At 37.7% G+C, this 20,086-nt stretch overlaps 1 long non-coding RNA gene across 1 annotated transcript; it reads right to left on the bottom strand.

Moving 5' to 3' along the window:
• Positions 1 to 2,019: 2,019 nt before the first annotated feature.
• On the bottom strand, positions 2,020 to 12,946 carry LOC122141744. Its single transcript, XR_006158066.1, has 2 exons — positions 12,860 to 12,946; positions 2,020 to 2,150 (listed from the first exon to the last, which is right to left on the bottom strand). It is a non-coding gene; the product is annotated as an uncharacterized LOC122141744 (long non-coding RNA).
• Between the last annotated feature and the right edge of the window lie 7,140 nt (positions 12,947 to 20,086).

Here is a 20,086-nt window from a genome sequence, read left to right as displayed (position 1 = left end):
ATGTTTTTTGCAGCTTAGCAACTTTGCCGCCAATGCAAACGTGACTGTTGTGCCTGATCCAGTTTCAGAGTGTTAAGGCTTGTTCTTAACTCTTTAATATTGTGTCGCCTCTGAAAGGATGCTGGTAGAGGACCAGTCGCATGTGGTTTTTTGAGCAGATGTGGCCTGGTTTTGCGAGTTTTTTTGCAGCATCTTTGCATTTCTGAGAATCTTTTTATTATTTGACTCAGAGGGCATGTTGGTTTCCTCAGAAGTCTTTTGAGTTTGTTTAAGTGATTCTCGTACTTGAAAGCACTGAAGTTGTCAAGGACACCATGCCTTTTCCCATCATCTGCAAGATGTACAAGGCAGTGTGCATTGTAAGACAAGAATTGTGACCATACAGTTGACCAAAGTGAGTGACAAAGAGCACCAGTATGTCATTGGCATAATCACAAGTATTCTTCAATCAAACTGTTGTTGCACAGGATGAAGATTCCCACAAAAAAGTAGCAAGAAATTTTGTACACCCTCTGTGTTAAGAAAGATCTTCATCATGACAGGGCCCGGTATACAGTAAAAACTGCCTGAACTCTGTTGCCTTCCACCTATCAATTTCTCTCAGTGCCCTTGGTTTCGTGCAAACTCCATGGGCACATTTCTCCGAGCATTTAACAGTCTTTCTGACAATGTGTGTTTATTTGAAATCCTGACAGCCTACAAGTCAGAGGACCCATCTTCAGCCACAAGAGAGAAGCCGTCTCATGATTCCGAGGCACACAAGGTGCATGTAGTCGAGGGGGAAACCAGAGACCATGTTTAGGGATGTTTCTTCAGAGGTGATGGACCATGATGATGATCAGCATCTGTCTTGTTTCTGAAACTCTCATTAGTTCTTAAAGGCATGTCAATTCTTGGAAGTCAGTTCTTGGAAACGTCATTCTATTTTCTAGGTACAAACCATCCTGTGTGCATTTTTCACATCCGTGATAGCCTGTGTGACCTTTAACATTTTTTCAGGAATGCACGGGCAGGTGCATCGCAGACCATCGAAGAGAGTAGTAAAGTTAACATCACTCCTTCAAATTCAAATCCTTTGGCTAATTCATTTACTTCATATAGGTAAGGAATAATTGACGACGGGCCGGATGTAGGTTTACTTGTGCCACAAAATGTTGTATTGTCACTGGTTCCTCTTGTTTGATGTTTTGCAGTGTCCCTAGGATGGGCCAGAACTTAGTTAAATGCTGAAATTTCAAATAACTACATTAAAAAAAAAAAAAAATTACATTTTATCTACATTTTCAATTGTACTGATGTGTACTGATGCATTTTATGGTTATATAAATAGTTTACAGTACAATACAATGCAGTATTAACATGCACAGTTAACAGGTGTTAAACATTATTACCTTCGAGACGACGACACCCATATTCAGACAGAATATGAAAAATATCAAAAAATTTAGGAGTCAGCTGTCCACGAAAGTCCTTAAGATAACATAACACTCAATCAGTTGAATGAATGATGAACATTCACATTTGTGTCTCATGATCATGTTTAGCAATGCAGTGCTAGGCTTATGCTCCCTTTTTTGTTTCTTTTTTCTTTTTCATTCTTCTCCATCATAAAAGGTTATCATCTGTGTCATTATTGTTAATCCAGCAACACAAGAAATAAAAAAACTAATTTGAATTTGTAGTAGTTTTATTAACAATGTAATATTTTAAAAACAAAAACAATAATCACACAAACACAATAACAATAAAAATAAAAATGTAAAAAAGGCACAAAAAAACAAACAATAAAACAATATAACAACAAAAAGCAATGATACAGTTATTGTAAAAATATTAAACTATTTATAACATAATGTTTTATAATGTATATTGGTGTCACTGATTAAAGTGTTAGAAATTCATACAGGTTTGGAACAAAATTATATAAATTGACTTTGTTCTGGTGAATACAGAAATTTTAAATAATATTAGTAACCAAGCAGTTCCATAGTATTTTTCCCCCCATATAATTTTTTTTTCCCTACAATGGAAATCAGTGGTGCCCCAAACTGCACCATTTTTATATGATGTGATGTTCTTTTTGTATACATTGTTACATAAAATGCTCTTACGGTTTCTTTTCTTCACCCAATACCTTAGGACAAACCAGCCTGTGTCGTGTCTCGGGGCTGATGATGAATTTCTTCAGTCAGATTAATAAGGACTCGGGAGATGGAGCTCCACATGTCGGAATATAGACTTTATTACTCAAAGCAACAAAGCCGAGATGACGGGCACCGCATCTGAATTTTCTGTCTGCCCGTGCACTCGTTTTATACCTTTATCTCTATACCTTATTAGGTAGTTCCGGTTTTTAATTGGCACTGCCTGCCCGGTTTGCCACCCCTTATCACTATATTTTTCTTAATGGTGGAATTCGGCCAAATCAACAATCTCTCCCTATTGGTTGGCTATGGTCACGTGAGACATCCCCCCAAGTCTGTTTACTACTGATGTCAGCATTTGGAAATCACCCAAAGTTCACTGGGTTATTGTAGTTCACAGGTGCATTTCAGAGGTTAGTTTAGTTCACAGATACAACTTAGTGGAATATTACCAGGACCTCCCAGTGGGAGGTCTTTTATGTGTCCAATCCTGTTCAACACTACTAGTACTGCCCAATGGGAGGGGCCTTTATACATCCGACCCTCTTTATGACATCCAGTATTTGGGAATAACTCAGCATATTAATCAGTATATTGCTTTCTTACATAATTATGCATAATATTAGAAGTAAGACTAATACCATATTGAGTAAATAACATAGAATAACACAATTGTAGTAATACCATAGAATAACACAATATATTCCCCCCTCTGAGACTTTACCAAGTCTCACCACTAAGCCCTTTGCCTAGAGTGCAACACCACAAGTCCACCTCCCTTTATATTTGTCTATGAACCAATAATGGTCCTCCATTGCCTCTTAACAAATGGTTTCTTTATGTTGTTGCACTCCAGAGGAAGTCAGATCCAAACATCTCTTCCCACAATTGACTAGAGAAAAGTAAAATAATCTGCTTCCCTACCTATACATTCTTGGGGGCCAAATGAATCAAAACAAATCAACAATGTGTATTAAAGCATGTGCATGAGATGTCTTAGCCTTGCCCATGGTTGTCATGGTTATGTAGAATATATGAATGATTAGTCAAATAATCAAAATTAGTAAAAACAAAGTAATACAATAAATGATACACTGGTTCATCCCACGCTGCCAGAGGAACTCCAAGCAATTCCGGTAGCCTGGAGCGCTATCTGGTGATGCCATCCTTCGTTCAGTTGAATCTACTCATGCCTTTAAGCACTGAGGTGCTCGTCTATTCTATATACTGATAATGAAGGCTAAATGATATGACTACTTTGTCAAATAATAAGTAAACATTCAGTCTTTCTCGATCCCTTCTTCTTTTCATACTTTGATGACTTTTCCAGTGTTGAAAAAAGACAAACTATATACTGATATAAATTAAGGTTACATGATGAACACATTCAGATAATAAGAAAATATGCAATCTTTCTTTATCGTCCCCTTTTCTGGTTGCATTGCCTCGTAACACGGACAATGACCTGCTTAAGACCTTCAGCATCCCCTTTCTTCCTAAGATAATCATATTCTAAATTTGAGTTAAATGCTCTTTAAAATAAATGATTCAAGAATAAGTGATTTAAGAAATAAATGACTTAAGGAGTAAGTGACTTCAGGAAGGGGCATATGCCAAAATAAAATACAATACTCAACTCTAACCCCACTCCAACCAAATACAATAATACAAACACTACTACATAATATGAAAAAAGAAAATACAATGAAGATACTGACTCCCTTTTCTATCAAAAGTTACAATACAGGATAAAAATAAAGAATAGAAAATAAAAGGCACCCCTTTCCTACCACTCCATTGTTTTTCAGGAAGGTTTTACATAAATTCATCGAGTTCATCCAGTCCAGGTCCCACTGTATGCACGTTGGTACATCCAATGTCCACTCCAGTTGGCCTCACTGACACATTAATCATCTGTTTGGCTGCAGCACTGCATTGATCTGATGAAAGGCACAATACAACAGAACAACAAAAGAAACACAACAACAGCAATGCCTATTATGATGCCCACTTTAGTTAACCATTGTCCCCAAGACCCCCCAAAAACTTATTAAACCAATCCCAAGTATGCATGTCTGCTCCAGCGTTCTTGGTCACTTCCTCTCTCAGGTTTTCCAGTTTCTCCATAGCTTTGGTGAATGATCCAGCTGGGACTGTACTATTTGAAATATAAGTATAACAGTCAGTTCCAAACATTACACATACATCTCCTTTTTCGGACAAAAGCCAGTTCAGTGCTTGTCTGTTTTGCCATACCCATTTTACTTGTAGGACCCAGTTGTTCTCCCAGGGCTTTCAATGCATCATCAATGTAATTAATGAATCTCTGCTGATTGTAGTAAATATAATTTATCCATTCTAAGTTCTTGTTTGGGGTAATCCATACAAATATAGACTCAAGTCCAGACTTAATTTCATTTCTAGCTTTATATTTTTCTGGTATTCCCCGTGGCTGGCCAACTGCAGCTAAGTATACATTTGGATCTGCTTCATAGGCTCTTTTAGCTCTGTGTCTCGTTAGTTGGGGCTGCTTAACTTCATTTAAGTCTCCTTCAATCATTGTTACCTCTTGTAAAAGTCTTACTCTGGTAAAAATACCTTTCCAGTCTTTTGGTAGTGTGGCTCTTACTCTTTTTCCCCCACATACCCAATAGTAATCTGCCACTGCTTCTGATTGATCTTCCATAGTGCGAATTAGGGGGAAACTAATAGTTGCTTCTGTAAAATTATCTTTAACCTTTATGGTTGTCATGTTTGTCTTTACAGTGGCTGTGGCATATATGAGACTAAATGATTTGATCTCTCTTGAGTCATAATACATATCTTGGTCCAAATGCCAAATTATAGCACAATTCCCTTGGAATTTTCCCATGTCATGTATCCCTTTTGATTTGTTAAAACACTCATACTCCAATGTGCAGTCTATTACATAAGCTACAGGGGTCTTTCTTTTCTTGATGTCAGGTCTTTTATCTATTCGTTGACATTCATCATGTCCATTTTCTGACATTATTTAGGGTGCAGACTTCACATTCAAATAGATATTCATCCACCATTGCTTATACATATAGCAACCAATAACCTTGTCACTTTATTTATAATCTTTCTTAATTTTTAATTTTTTATTCTTTTTTTAAATCACTTCCCCCCTCGCGCAATGGTCAAAACCATGCGCATCAGAGATCAGGATTGTAAGCGATGGTGACCTTCGTGTGAGCGCCAAAGCCCATTTGAATTTTTTTTTTTTTTTTTTAATGATTCAAATGTTGTTCATGCATCAGTAGTCCTTATCAAGGGTGCTCTAATATTTTGATGGCCCACATGTTTCCTTAATGCTCTAAGTGGAACTGTTTTGATTGAATAATTGTCATTCCAGTCTGCACTAAAACCTGTCATTCCCAAAAAAGTAATAATTTATCCCACTGCTTGTGATTGCTTTACTGATGTCCTCTAATTGACTGGGTGATATAGCTTTTATCCCATGTGAAATTGTGCATCCTAAGTATTCAACATGTGGTAGGCAAATTTGCAGTTTTTCTTTAGAGGCCTTATGTCCCCCCTCAGCCAAGTAAGTCCTTAAATTCAGCCTTGGTGGCAAAGTCGTTGAACAGATCAACAAATTATTTACATACTGCATTAATATACTGTCCAGCCTGAGATCACTTAGATCTTCTTTTTGAAACCTTGTGGCATTCTCGTGTAAGTGAGATTTTCACCTTGGTAGGTGAACGCAAATAAAGGTCTACTTTCTTCTGCTAAGGGAACACTGAAAAAGGCAGAGCAAATATCAATTATGGTATAGTAATTAACAGTAAATTCAAACATTAGTTAGCAATGTATGTGGATTTGGAACTTCAGCAGGCCAATCCTCCACAACCTCATTCACTGCTCTCAAATCATTCACCAAACGCCATTTTGATTTGTATGCTTTAGCTACTGGCAATATTAGGGTGTTACTACAGCTAGTAGTTTCAACAAGCACTCCTGCTTTCATTAATCCCTCAATTGTCTTTTTGATTCCCTCTTCTGCTTCTGGTTTCGAAGGGTACTGCAACTTTCTGGGTAGCTTAGCTCCAGGTTTAAGCACTATTCTAATTAGATTAGCTGATTTTACTAATCCCACATCTGTGTCATGCTGAGACCATAATTCAGGTGGTACTTGTCTCTCCATTTCTTTCAACAATTCAGTTTGCTTTGTTTGATGTTTTTTAACCTTTGGCTCAACTTTTGTATTTATAACCATTCTGGGGACTCCCATCATTGGAGTAGCACACAAATTTTGAGATACGCTTTATCTGCTGCTTGAAAAATTTGAATATTTTCTGTGGCTTCCCTTGACTCACTGAAATCTGTTTTCTGTTTTTTTTTTTTTGCCATTTTTTTTGCATCCTTACATACAAGGTCCCATGGGGAACTGAATTTGGCACTTCGAACCATACTTCAATGAATTTTTCCCTATTTATCTGCAGAGCTGCATTTTCTGTTCTGACTGTTATGTACAGTATTGCAAGATCATAGGGATTTTCAACCCTTTTGTGTCTTCTAACCATCTCTCTCTTTTACAATGAAATTCAGTCTTTGGTGGACTTGGTTCACAAAGCTGTTCTCTTATGTATCTTCCCCATTTGCTAAATGTTTTTTCTACATCTGCCTTTAGATCACCTAACCAATATATGTTAGCACATGGTTCTTGTGTTTGTTGTAATGCTGAAACATTTGTCTAATTGCCCTATTGTTTACATAAATCCATCTGGTGTACACCATATCTGCATTTTAAGTTTAAATATGGCATCCATGCCTAATAAATTAACAGGTGTACATGACTAAGATTGGTATTCTTATTTCAGTGTCTTTCAGGCTTATGCTCAGAGCATAAGTCATGGGAAGTAACTGAGTTGTCCCCGAGAATCCTACTGTCTTTATATATTTTCCAGACATGGGGAGGTGCAAAGCATATCTTGGATTTGAACATGAAAAACTGGCCCCATGTTTCCAGCATCAAAGTGATGGGTTTTCCTTCAATGTTGACTTGCAGCATTGGTTCTTGATCAGCATCATATGATATCATTGGAAGCTGATTTCTGTAGCATAGGATTCTCTGGGCAGCCCTAATAACCTTGGTCAGGTCCACGCCATGGGTTGACAGGGCCTAGAGCTTTGGCTTGCACTTGTTGTTGTTGTCCATAGTTGACTCCTGGAGCCATTGGTTGGTTCTGTTGCCAAGTATTGATTGGGCAGTCGCTTTTGTTGTGTTCAGGCTGACTGCATCCCCAACACACTCCTGGTGGGCCACCAGCTCTTTGTTGGTTGTTGTTAAATCTTCCTCTTCCATGTCTTCCTTGTTGTTGTTTTCTGTTCCAGCTTCTGTTGTTTGGCTGCTCTGGCTTGAGATAGAAGACGACTGGTGCCGGTCCTTGTGGTGCATTAACTGTTCCAGCGGGTGGTGCCTGTGCTGTTGCAGTCTGATTTGCTGGTGCAGGCACATTCATTGTTGCAGGTAGATTGACAGGCACTGAAGTATTGACAGGTGCCATCACTGTTGAGTGGTCTTTTTTCTGCACTGCTTGGACCTTTTTCTTCTTGTTGAGCAGCTCCTCAAGCTGCAGCTGAGTCAGTTTTCTTTGCAGCTCTTTTTCTTGGTTCTTCATCTTTAGCTCTAATCTTCTGTGCTTTTCTACAGCATGGACCACATGGTCTCTGAACTCTTAATGTGACTTTAAGTTCAGACCTACCACATCCTCCAGCTTCACTTTCACTGCTGCAGGCATGGCTTCAACAATGGCGGTCCTGAAGAGTGCTGTCAGAACTTTGTCTTGCTCAGGATCTCTTTCCAGTTCTTCTTTCCAGCATCTTAGTTGTTTCTGTATGTAGGTGGTGGGATTCTCACTCTCCCCCATTGGCTCCCCCTTCAGGAATCCTGGATCAGTTTGCATAGGGTATTCAACTATCAGAGTCGTCCAGATGTCACGTCGATGTTTGTCAAAAGAAACTCCATCTGCTTGAGACCTGTTGACTGCTTGGTGGAGGCCAGACTACTTGAGAATGTCATTCATCTTGGAGGCCCCCAAACACTTAGCAAGCAGGGCTTTGATGTCACCCAGGGCCAGAAGCTTTCCAGTTGTTTCTTCTTCAAATATTCTGATCCATTTTCCAGCTCCTTCATGGATGTCTGGAAGACGGGAAACCAAAGTGTCCAGATCTTGACTTGCCCAGGGAATGTATTGGGCGTGACCTTGCTTGATGAGTGTTGGGCACAAATTTTGGGGTTTCAGTCTTTCTTAACGTCCTTGTTGATCTATGCTCCCCTTCTCCTCTGTGTCCATGCACTTGAAACCGGTCATCTGGATGTTCTATGTCTTGCATTACCAGTGTCCCAGCTACTTGCTTGTACTGTTTTTGCTGTACATAATCATGTGGGCTTGGGTATGGTTTCATTGGTTCATGTTTGCCCATCACTTCATCCAGCTTTTGTTGCAATGAGTTCACAGCTTGTTTGAAATCTTCTCTTGTCATGTGGACAGTTTGTTTGAGATTCTCTCTTGTTCTGTTGCACCTTTCCTCCATCTCATTTAGTGCTTCTTGGACTGTGTCAGCAGGTGTCACTGTTCTTTCAGGTGCATCTTCAAGCTCTTCTGCTTGATGGCTTCCCAATTCTTCATAAACTGAGGTTAGGTGTTTGTGGCGATTCTCCATTTCATTGAGCATCTCTAAAAGACATCGATATGTGTGTGGCTCACCTGTTTTCTCCTCCTCTCTGTAGTCCTTGGGCCCCTCCTCTTTCAATCCTTGGCTCCACCTTGTGGGCTGTTCTCTCTCTCTCTTTTTTTTTGTTTTGCTTGAGACATTGGTGTTGATGTTCTCAGCCCCTCCTCTTTAAGCTTCAGCCCCTCTCTCATGGCTGTGTGTCTCTCTCTCTCCTGCTATCTGCCATTCTCCTCAGCTCACTTCTGCAGCTCTGCTCATTTATTTCAACATCTACACTTGCATCTTGTACATATCCCTCAAATTCTATTTGTCCCTTTAAATCTATTTTTTTCCCTGTACTACAGGCATTTGATTAACAGCTTGATCACAGGATGGAGCATATGGAGGCGGCCTTTCTTCTTCAATTTCATTGTTTTTATTCTCTCTTTCTTGTCTTTCCAATTTTAATAATTTAACTTCATGTTGTCTGAACAGGGTCAATGCCCCTGATTCTTGATCATGTTTTTCATTTCTTTTTTTGGATTTGTCATTGATCTTGTAATTTTTTAACAAGACCTCCATTTCTTTACACATACCCACATCAAATGTCTCTCTGCCCACTTTCTTGAGAGTTCCCCTATTGTTTCTTTACAGGCTGGATTTTAGTAACCAATAATTCTACTGGGGTTGACATTTTTGCAGTCTGAGTTATCAATCTGGTCAACACGATTTACTTTTAGTTTTTTGTTTTTTTTTCCTCAGTGACTTACCCTCCTAATCCCAGTGGGTTTAATTAATAGCTAATCTTCACCAGGCTCATCAGAAGAGGATCACTAAAAGTATCCGACCCCTGATTTCCACCTGGAGCTTTTGCTGGGTGGAGGACTTATCACCTTTTTATAAGAGTTGATTAGATTGTCTCAAATATTTTAAAATAATCACAATGTGTTTTCTAGTTAACAGTTTGAAGGGTAACACAAGATCTTTTGGTTCTTTCCATCGCAAATTGCTTTTTGTCCGAATTATGTTTTCTCCCAAGCTAATTGCCTCAAAACTCTACAATTTGCGACCTGTAGACGTCACTCCTCCTGCTCAAATTGAGTAAGCGAAAGATGGGGTTAACTCTATGCAAAACCCTCCTATCCTGAATATTCCAATGTTCAATTCATGTTTCGTACAATATTTTAAGTTTAATGGTTCCATAAAAGTCAATTAGCAATCTTTTTTCTTGTATAGATAGAATTTGTCTACCCCTTTATCCCCTTCTTTTCTTTTTCTTTATTTACAACAACTTTATCACCCATTTTTCCCTTTTTATTATTTAAATCAATTAAGCAACGATCTCAACATCTTCTCTTCTATTTCTTAATGCTGGATGATTTCTACCAACATATATCCATGTATAATAATCTACTTCATGAACATATTCATCATCATCATCAGTTGTCTCAGTATTCTGGTGGTTATATGCAATGCCAGAGCACTCCCTGTCTCATTTACACTAACCCTTATGTTATGCTTACAGTATAAAACAGACCCCAGACCCACTTTACATGGTGTAATATATATCATTACTTTTTATTTTTTATTATTATTACTATCCTGATATTTCACGAATTTCGTAATTACAAAAGATCTTTTTAGAAATTAGTTTTTTACTTAATAATAATGTTTCTGATGTCTGTTATGACATGTTTACATGCATAATGTTTGGGGTCATATTGACCTCAGCAGCAGTATTGAGATATTTTTGAGATATATTATTTTGAGGATTTTCACGTTTTAAATCTGTTTGGTATCTAATGTGTAATTTCTTAATACTAAACTCTCTCTCTTACTATATCTCTCACAAATGCACACACACGTACACACATTCTTTCATACATCCATAAACACACACAAAACATAACACTTTCTCTTTGTTCTCTGTCACACACACGCACAAAGTCAGACCAACATACAGGTTCTCACTCTCACATGTGTGCACACATGCATGCATCCAGGGCACACACATACATGCTCTCTCTCTCTCTCGCTCTCACTCTCTCTTTCTCTCCAACACACACTTACAGCTGCTCTGTTCTCATCCTCCCTGTCCTTTTCCTTTTGCTTTTACTCTTTGCTGACACTCACAGTGATACTTTCACTCTTTCACTCACACAGAGGTTTCTCGCTTGGACACACACACACACACACACACACACACACACACACACACACACAGCTGCTCCTTCACTCCCACTCAGTGCTTCCACTCCCTCCATCATGCACACACAGATCAGATGTGAGAAACACCAACCAGCCTTGGTTTCTCTCTCCCTTTCTCACTCTATGAACGAAAAAACAGTCACTTGTTACTTTTTCTTGATCGATAATTGTTTCACAGTTTAGATCACAACGTCGGTAACTTGGATGACCTCCAAACACCCGACAAAGCCAGTTCTTTGAAATATTCTTTGTTCTTTCAACTCTTTATACACTCTTTACTTTCCAATCACTATCTTATTGCCTCCTCCTTTATTAGTATTATTATTACTATTTTACAATTGTTCACAGTAGTTTTTCATATCAATGCAAACAAAAAACATAAAACATAAAACATACAAAATCAGCACATGTAGCTTCATGCAAAGCCCAGTATAGTTAATGTGGTTAGTATATCAGCCAAGCAATCAACGCTTACAGTAGTAATGCATCCAGCATGCAGCGCGCACACACAAATCTCTCTCTCAACATACAATGGACAGACAGAGACTAACAGTTTAACTCTTTCCAGTCTGGCAGACACCCGTACAACAAGCAGCCCTTCCTTCGCAGGAACCCACCAGGGCCACGCCCCACACCTACTTGGGCGGCTCCCTGATTTCCTTGGCGCCCCCACTTAGGAAGTCCCTGTTACGGGATTTCTTTGCCCCTCTTAGGGCAATTACACACTTCTTATGCATATAAATCTCTCTATCTTCTTTTTCGCGGGGACCCACCAGGGCCACGCCCCACCTACTACCGCCCGGCTCCCTGATTTACTTGGCGCCCCCACTTTTTCCTATCTATCTACTTTTCGCATGCGCAGCTTCCGACATCTGGAACTCCTTGATTTATACTTATTTTTACTTTTCATTAAATTTAGTTCAAATTCAATACTTTAGTTTCGTTTATTGGTGAGCCCTGTCTTAGATTACCCTCACAGGCATGACCTTAACCAACCACGCAAACATTCTTGTGTCCAATTTAAGCAAAAATTGCTTACCTTTTTAGGCGCCTTTAATTTTCAAGTAGTTTGCGTGGTAGTCAGGCCTTCTGCCCGCGACGGCTCTCGTGGACACCGGACTTCAATCCAATCCTGTTCGTGACGCCAATTATGTCGTGTCTCGGGGCTGATGATGAATTTCTTCAGTCAGATTAATAAGGACTCGGGAGATGGAGCTCCACATGTCGGAATATAGACTTTATTACTCAAAGCAACAAAGCCGAGATGACGGGCACCGCATCTGAATTTTCTGTCTGCCCATGCACTCGTTTTATACCTTTATCTCTATACCTTATTAGGTAGTTCCGGTTTTTTAATTGGCACTGCCTGCCCGGTTTGCCACCCCTTATCACTATATTTTTCTTAATGGTGGAATTCGGCCAAATCAACAATCTCTCCCTATTGGTTGGCTATGGTCACGTGAGACATCCCCCCAAGTTGTCTGTTTTACTACTGATGTCAGCATTTGGAAATCACCCAAAGTTCACTGGGTTATTGTAGTTCACAGGTGCATTTCAGAGGTTAGTTTTAGTTCACAGATACAACTTAGTGGAATATTACCAGGACCTCCCAGTGGGAGGTCTTTTATGTGTCCAATCCTGTTCAACACTACTAGTACTGCCCCCAATGGGGAGGGCCTTTATACATCCGACCCTCTTTATGACATCCAGTATTTGGGAATAACTCAGCATATTAATCAGTATATTGCTTTCTTACATAATTATGCATAATATTAGAAGTAAGATAATACCATATTGAGTAATACCATAGAATAACACAATACCTGTGATCTAGACTCCTAGATCCAACCCTGGTCCACGATCATTCCCACACCTGTGTCTCATCACAGTCCATCACCTGTGTCTGCACCCTGCCCTACTGCTAATAGTTATGGATTTCTGTTCTGGAGAGAGATATGCCATTCACACACAATCTCTACATATTATCAAGCTCAATAATTTAGTCCTGCCTAACAGTTTCCTTCCTGATTTGTTACTGTTCACAATGTAGCACAGTCTCGTCTACCTTTGTGCATTCAGTTGTTAAAATATGTCCTTACTATTTGATTGTATCTCAAGTTTATTATTTAAAAGCAAATTCACAATCTTTCACGAGAAGAGATTTTAGGTGTGTTTGACTTGAAGCAGTGCTGTGCAGACCGATCGAAGTATGACATCACAGTACCACGAGAGCAATAAGACTGTAAGACAGCTTCTTATGCTTTTGAATCACTCTCACGATACTTTGTCATACTTTAAGCAGTGCTGCGCAGACCAATTGAAGTTGAACACGTCTAAAGTGTAAACTCTCACTGTCAGCTATGGGACTTCTGCAGTAATTATGACGAGCAGGTGTTCAGTGTCATCATCTTACTTTATTGAAATGCTATATTGACCTGGATTCAGGTTTAAAACTGTTTACAACTGGGGGAAAGAACAAATTAAGGTCATTAATGTTGTGTAGGCTGCATAACATCTGGTCAGAAGAATGTTTGTGTAGTCCTGTTTCCAGTCCTCCTGACGGTTTCTACCTTGTATAGTAGTAAATATCTAAAAATGAGTGTCTTTGTAACCATTCTCAATAGATACTGAAAGCTTTTTTTTTTTTTTTGGTGCTTTTAAACAAAATATTAAATGAAATCTGTGAAGTAAGCCATGGCTGGGTGTACATTACATAATTTTAATATGCTGTGGAAGTAAAGAACTACATGAACAGAAGCCATGAATCACCCCTTCAGGAGTGATCAATTCTGTTCAAATTCAACACTGATCCAACAGCCCTGTCTGTAATGTAACCAGTGCGCTCCTGAAGTTCATAAATAGCTGGTTCAGTAATGTTTGAGAAGGATTGGAGCTGAACTTTCCAGGAAGTGGTATAGTTATGTAGACAGGTAAGTGTTGGGTGTGATTAATTATTGAGTAGTCTATTGCTCCTAATTATTCTGTAGTTTAATTATAGGCAGGATGTACAGTAATTGCATTAAATACTGTATAGACTATAGAACATTTCAGTCTAAAACAATAGTGAATTTAACAAACACATCTGAAGTTTAACATTTAGATGTGTGTTTCTTGTCAGTCCCAAGAATAATTTATGCATTATGATTTGAAAACATTAAGCACTATTTTTTTAGAGTAAATAGTACAGTAATGTCATTTACTTTGGAGTAACTTGCTCAGCATCAAATATATATGTATGTGTGTAGATTTGACAGTGTTATATATATTGTTTACATTTAAATCGTTAATTCCAATCACCAAGCTTGTAATGTTGAACACTTAAAACCCACAAGTAGTCAAGGATCTTATATGCTCTCTACAAAATAACTTGCATACACGTTTATCTCGATTACAGAAGAACCAAACTAACGGATAGTTGGACAAACATTTAAAATTGCATGATGGATTAGTGGTTAAAAACCCTTTTTTTGTGTTTTTTTTGTCATTTGTTTTCCAGTAAAGAAAAGGTTATAAGTCACCTTTGCCTGATCATTTAGAGCAATATTAATGTCGATGTAAAACATACAGTGTTATTTTGTGCATAAAGAAAAAAATGTTGGTGCCCTCCTTGTGTGCTAATATTAATGGAATATAAGACAAAAATGGGACAAGTATGGATCCATTGTTGCAAAGTCTATCTACAAAATAATGTGATGTTTGAAAATCAAATATCACAGAATATGAATTTTAAATCGTTATTTCTTCACGTATTTCCCTGTAATGAAGTATAGCAGCTGGTCTGCAGCTTCCCGTCCTCGATGCACATGCCGGCATATTTCGGGTGCTAAAGAGACGTCGTATAGATGTCATTTAGAGGTAGGGAAGACGTTTCCTTTAACAGCTCAAACAGACGATCTACAGACGATCAAAATACGACTATAAAAAAAGAATCCGATGTTTATCAGATGATGCCCTCTTTAGCAGACGTCTCCCGCGACGTACGTGTGCTATCCCGCTGGACCCGCGATGGTAGCCATGCTGCTCATACACACACACACACAACACACACACACACACACACACACACACACACACACACACACACACACACACCACACACACCACACACACACACACACACACACACACACACACCCTCTCAATTTCATTTTAGGTGAGCTTTATTTGGCATGACAAAAAACTGTACATTTGTATTCCCAAAGCTGCTTACAAATAGTGCACATATGTATTAACAGAAAGAAAAATAATACTAGTATAGTAATAATAAAAATATGGTAAAAAAAGTATAAAACGTAGTGCAAAATGAATCAGTGTATGTTAGTGTATATGTTAGAAATAAAATAAAATAAAATAAGATTAAGTATTAGATTTACAGAGGCAATATAATATAATAGACTAATATGGCATAATATAATCTACATTACAGGTCAAAAATTGGAAACATACTATTTTTAATGTTTTTGAAAGAAGAAGTCTCTTGCTGCTCATCAAACCCTGCATATTATTTGATTCTCAACAAAAAATACGAAAAAACCACGAGAATAATTGTGAAATATTTATTACAACTAAAATAATAGTTTTCTATTTGAATATACTTAAAAAAAAAAAAAATTCATTACTCCAGCCTTCCCGTGCTCACATGTAACATCCAGTCTATCAAATGATCACTTAGAAATCATTCTAATATTCTGATGTATTATGAGTGTTGGAAACAAGTTCCTGCTGTCTAATATATTTGATGAAATAAAAGGTTAATAAGAATGCATTTATGTCAAATAATAATAAAAAAAATTCTAATAACTATATATGCTATAATATAATTTTCTTTACTACTCACTTATTTATCCAATTTAACACCAGTCCTTGCTGAATAAAAGTAATTGAGTTGTATTTAAAAAAAAGGAAAAAAAATTTACTGACCCCAAATTACTGAACCAGTAGTGTATATTGTTATTACAAACATAGTTATATTTTAAAAAACATAGCTTCTTCTTTTTTTTTTTTTTTTTTTTTTTGTACTTTTTTTTATTCATCAAAAGTATCCTAAAAAAAGTATCACATGTTTCTGAAAAAATATTAAGCAGCAGAATGTTCCAACTTTTGATGAATGAATTACATATAGACTGCTTCAAAGGATCAGGTGATAATGATCCTAAAAATTCAGCTTTGAAGCTAATCAGAATTAAATAATAATGTATTATTTTTATTCTGTATTTTTGATCAAATAAATGCAGATTGATGCGGCAGAAGAAAGAAATTCTTTCAAAAACATTAAAAAATAGTCATGTTCCAAACTTGTTGATCCTGTACTGTACATGTGGTGGAAATCAGATCAGGGCAGAGGTGATGTTTTCCTTGGTATGGGTTTCTCTTCTATCTCCTCTGATATCAGACTACAACCCCACAAACCAATTAAAGCTTAAGAAACCCTCCAGTCCTACATAGATTAACACAAATATTAACCGTCGTGAGTCTGAAAAATATTATTTAAATGTGAAATGTGATATTTTAAGAGTGCGCTTATGAAGCTAATTAGCTGGCCTTCTGTTAACGTTAGCATGCGGCTAATCACACCTCACACATACACAGTGGCCTTTTTATTAAAACACCACCAACACACAGGAATACACAACAAATCACTGTACAGTTAGCAATAAAGCACTCTGAAATCGAATAAAAAAGCACGTTTGAAGCTCAGAGCTGTGATGTGATTCTGTCGCCGGGTTTGGACTCGTTTAGCAACGCGATTCGGCCTGACGGGACAAACATCCCATAATATTCCCCGAACCACCCATCTGACAAATCGGGCACACATTAAACTGCATTATCTCCCAGCATCGAGCCGAATCACAGCCGCTGCGGGCTCCATCCGGATCAGCCGCGTGTGTGTGGTTCACAGCTGATCTGTCCGTCATCTGAATGCATTAAATGCACGCGAGTGAGTCATAAAGCATGATTGACAGCTGTCATGTGAAACGCACACGTGTGTGTCGGTGTTAAACGCACCTCTTCGTTTTTCAGGACCTCTTTAAACTCCCGTTTGATCCGCTGGACCGCGATGTTAGCCATGCTGCTCATACACACACACACACACACACACACACACCCCAACACACACACACCCACACACCCCCACACACCACCACACACCCCCACACACACCTCTTCCCTCACTAATTTTTAGGTGAGCTTTAATATCGCATGACAAAAACTGTACATGTGTATTGCCAAACTGCCTTACAAATAGTGTACAATGTCTTAACAGAAAGAAACATAATACTAGTACTAATAATAACAAATATGTCAAACGATTATGCATGTCGTGCAAAATGATCAGTGTAATGTAAGTGTATAATTTTAGAAAAATTAAAATAAATAAGTATTGATTTACAGAGGCCCAAATATACATCTAAGTAATATAATAGGACTAATATGGCATAATAATCTACCAATGTGCTGGAAACATAGATCAGTGGCAGTTGAGGTTTTTCTCTTTGTATGGTGTTTCTTTACCTCTCTCTCTCTCCTCTCCACCTCCCGCTCTTCTCCGTCTCCTCCTCATATCTCTCTCTCTCTGTGTTTGTATGTGTGCTCGATAGGTAACAGTTTATGGACATGTAACTCGGTATCAAATTGGCTCCTGATTATCATGCACAACCTTTAGATTACAGTATTGCATTCATGCCTTTTGCTCATCTAATGAAAAAAAAATATTTTGTTTTTCATGCTACTAACTTTAAATGGACTGTCTAATGCTGCTCAAAGTACTCACAAAATTCAAACTAGGTCCATATAAATGCACACCATAAATACTATCAGAAGATGGGTGGCCTATACTTAGAACCAGAAAAAAAAATGTGAATTTTTTTATTTTTTATTTCATTGGATTAGTTAAAGCATAAGAAACAAATGGAGAAAATAAACATTTTTGAAAAAAGATATTTTCTCCAGATTTTTAGTAGAGAACGCAAGGACTAAGTTATTAAAAAATTAAATAAATAAATAATAGACATGAAAAGGCATGTATATAGGCAAAATCAATGTTTTATTTTTTCATTCACCAATCAGTTTTTAGGTTTCAGGCTATTTTTAGCCAAACTTTGTACAAAGATGATTCTCAACTATGTTAAGATAAAACAGAATCATTTGATATACTATTGTATACTTTATAGAATATATGTGTAAAATGTCCATAAAATTGGTTTTCCCATTCTATACAATGTATCTATATTGCATCTAATTTGCATATTAATGTGTTCTTGTGGCATACCATAATGAAAAATAAGTGTAATAATGGGAGTAATAACTTGCCATAATAATATCTCATGTTTCATAGGAATATTGATCTATAATTTCTTGTTGTGTTTCCCCAAAATGCCTGATTAACAGCCGTTTGTCCTCTACAGAAGACATGTATGAAAATTATTCCCCATTTCATAACAAAAAGTCATTTTCTGATTTGAGACCCCATAACATTTTTCTGAGATGTTTATTTTATGACAAACAATTTGAATATTAGCCAGATTTAAATTATAATTAAAAAACATTATAATATTTCCCTGAGAGTGCTAAATTTGATCATTCTGTCAATATCAGTCATATTAAAAGACAAAGGAGAGTAGCGTTTATGATGATCTCTATAAAGCCCTGAATGTGCTCTGAACAGGACATCATCCAGACTTAAAACTGTGGCATGTAGAAATTAACTCCCTAAAATATAATGTTCTCTACAGAGGACAAAATCTTGGCTCCCAGGAGGATAAATGTCTTAACACAGCAATTACAGCTCTGATACTAGGGGCTAATTTATGTATGTTATGTAATTAAAAACTACATACATTTCATAGCATTATGCAATTGTTGTATAAATGCATTTATGCCACATTTGAGCAGCATTAAACAGTCTGAGTAAATACATGGAGATTGTGCGGGGGGGGGGAGGCTGAGACGTGTATGTGGGAAAGCCTAGGGGGGCAATGAACAAGAGGGCTGACAACTCACATTGTGTTTGGAAAAGGCAGATAAGGGTAGGACAAAACAGCTTAAAGAAGTGGTTGGCGTATGTAAACTTCATAGTTATTAATGTTGGATGGGCTCATACTGTTGAGGCGCTCGCTCGAAGATCGACCTTCTCTGAACAGCCTGAATGTTATGGGGAACTTTGAATGTTGCGAGAAACTTTTGTTGGTAACCTTTAAATAACATTCAAATCAATGACAAGAAAACTTTTTGGACATGTTAAAAAAATTAACGTTCTTAGAATAGTTAAAAAATAGGGATTTCAATAATGGTACTATTTTGGAGTGGAAATTCTAGAATGTGGCGAATAAATTGGGTTGTACCCTTGTAAATGACGCTTATAATCACGCCAAGACAACTGGGGACACTGGGGGCAGTGTTTTCAGAAACCTTCGAACCATTTTCCCAACCAGGTTTGTAATAAACCGAAGTTGACAGGACAGTTTCTCTAAACTTCCAACACCAGAAAGCAGTGAAACATGTTCCTACAATTCTTTGGTAGCACAGGGAGGCTTGTCCGGGAGTTGCTGCTAGAATGTGCTTGAAATATGTGAAATATGTGCGTGTAGCCATTATTTTGTGGTAATAAATGGTGTCGTAGGCTGTAGACAAATCCACAGTTTAGACCATTAAACGGACTGATAGGGCCTTAAAACCTGACAGATTTGACTCTTGCAGTTGCGACGGCACAGTTTAGTGCTCTTGTTTGGGCTAATGTGTATTTGATAACATATTTTTCCAAACCGTTAATATCTGAACCTGGAGCTGGGAGAATGTTTAATTGGTCAATATGATGAACTAATACAAGTTCATCAATGTGATCGCCATTTAATGTATCAAGGTTATTCTACTGTTATAATCATGGCATTTGTGTGTAAGGCCTGGCATTAACTGAGATGTGCAGAGAATGCAGGGGTATAGTATACAGTATAGTGAAGCTGCACACTCTATTTGGACATTAGACAATATACATGATGAGTCCTCCTTGGTGCAGACATTACAAAAATACAGTATATGATAAAGTTGCATGT

Source organism: Cyprinus carpio, chromosome A4 (assembly GCF_018340385.1).
Source record: "Cyprinus carpio isolate SPL01 chromosome A4, ASM1834038v1, whole genome shotgun sequence".
NCBI lineage: Eukaryota > Metazoa > Chordata > Actinopteri > Cypriniformes > Cyprinidae > Cyprinus > Cyprinus carpio.
Note: the sequence above shows the minus strand (reverse complement) of the source record. Positions and strands in the feature narration are given on the sequence as shown.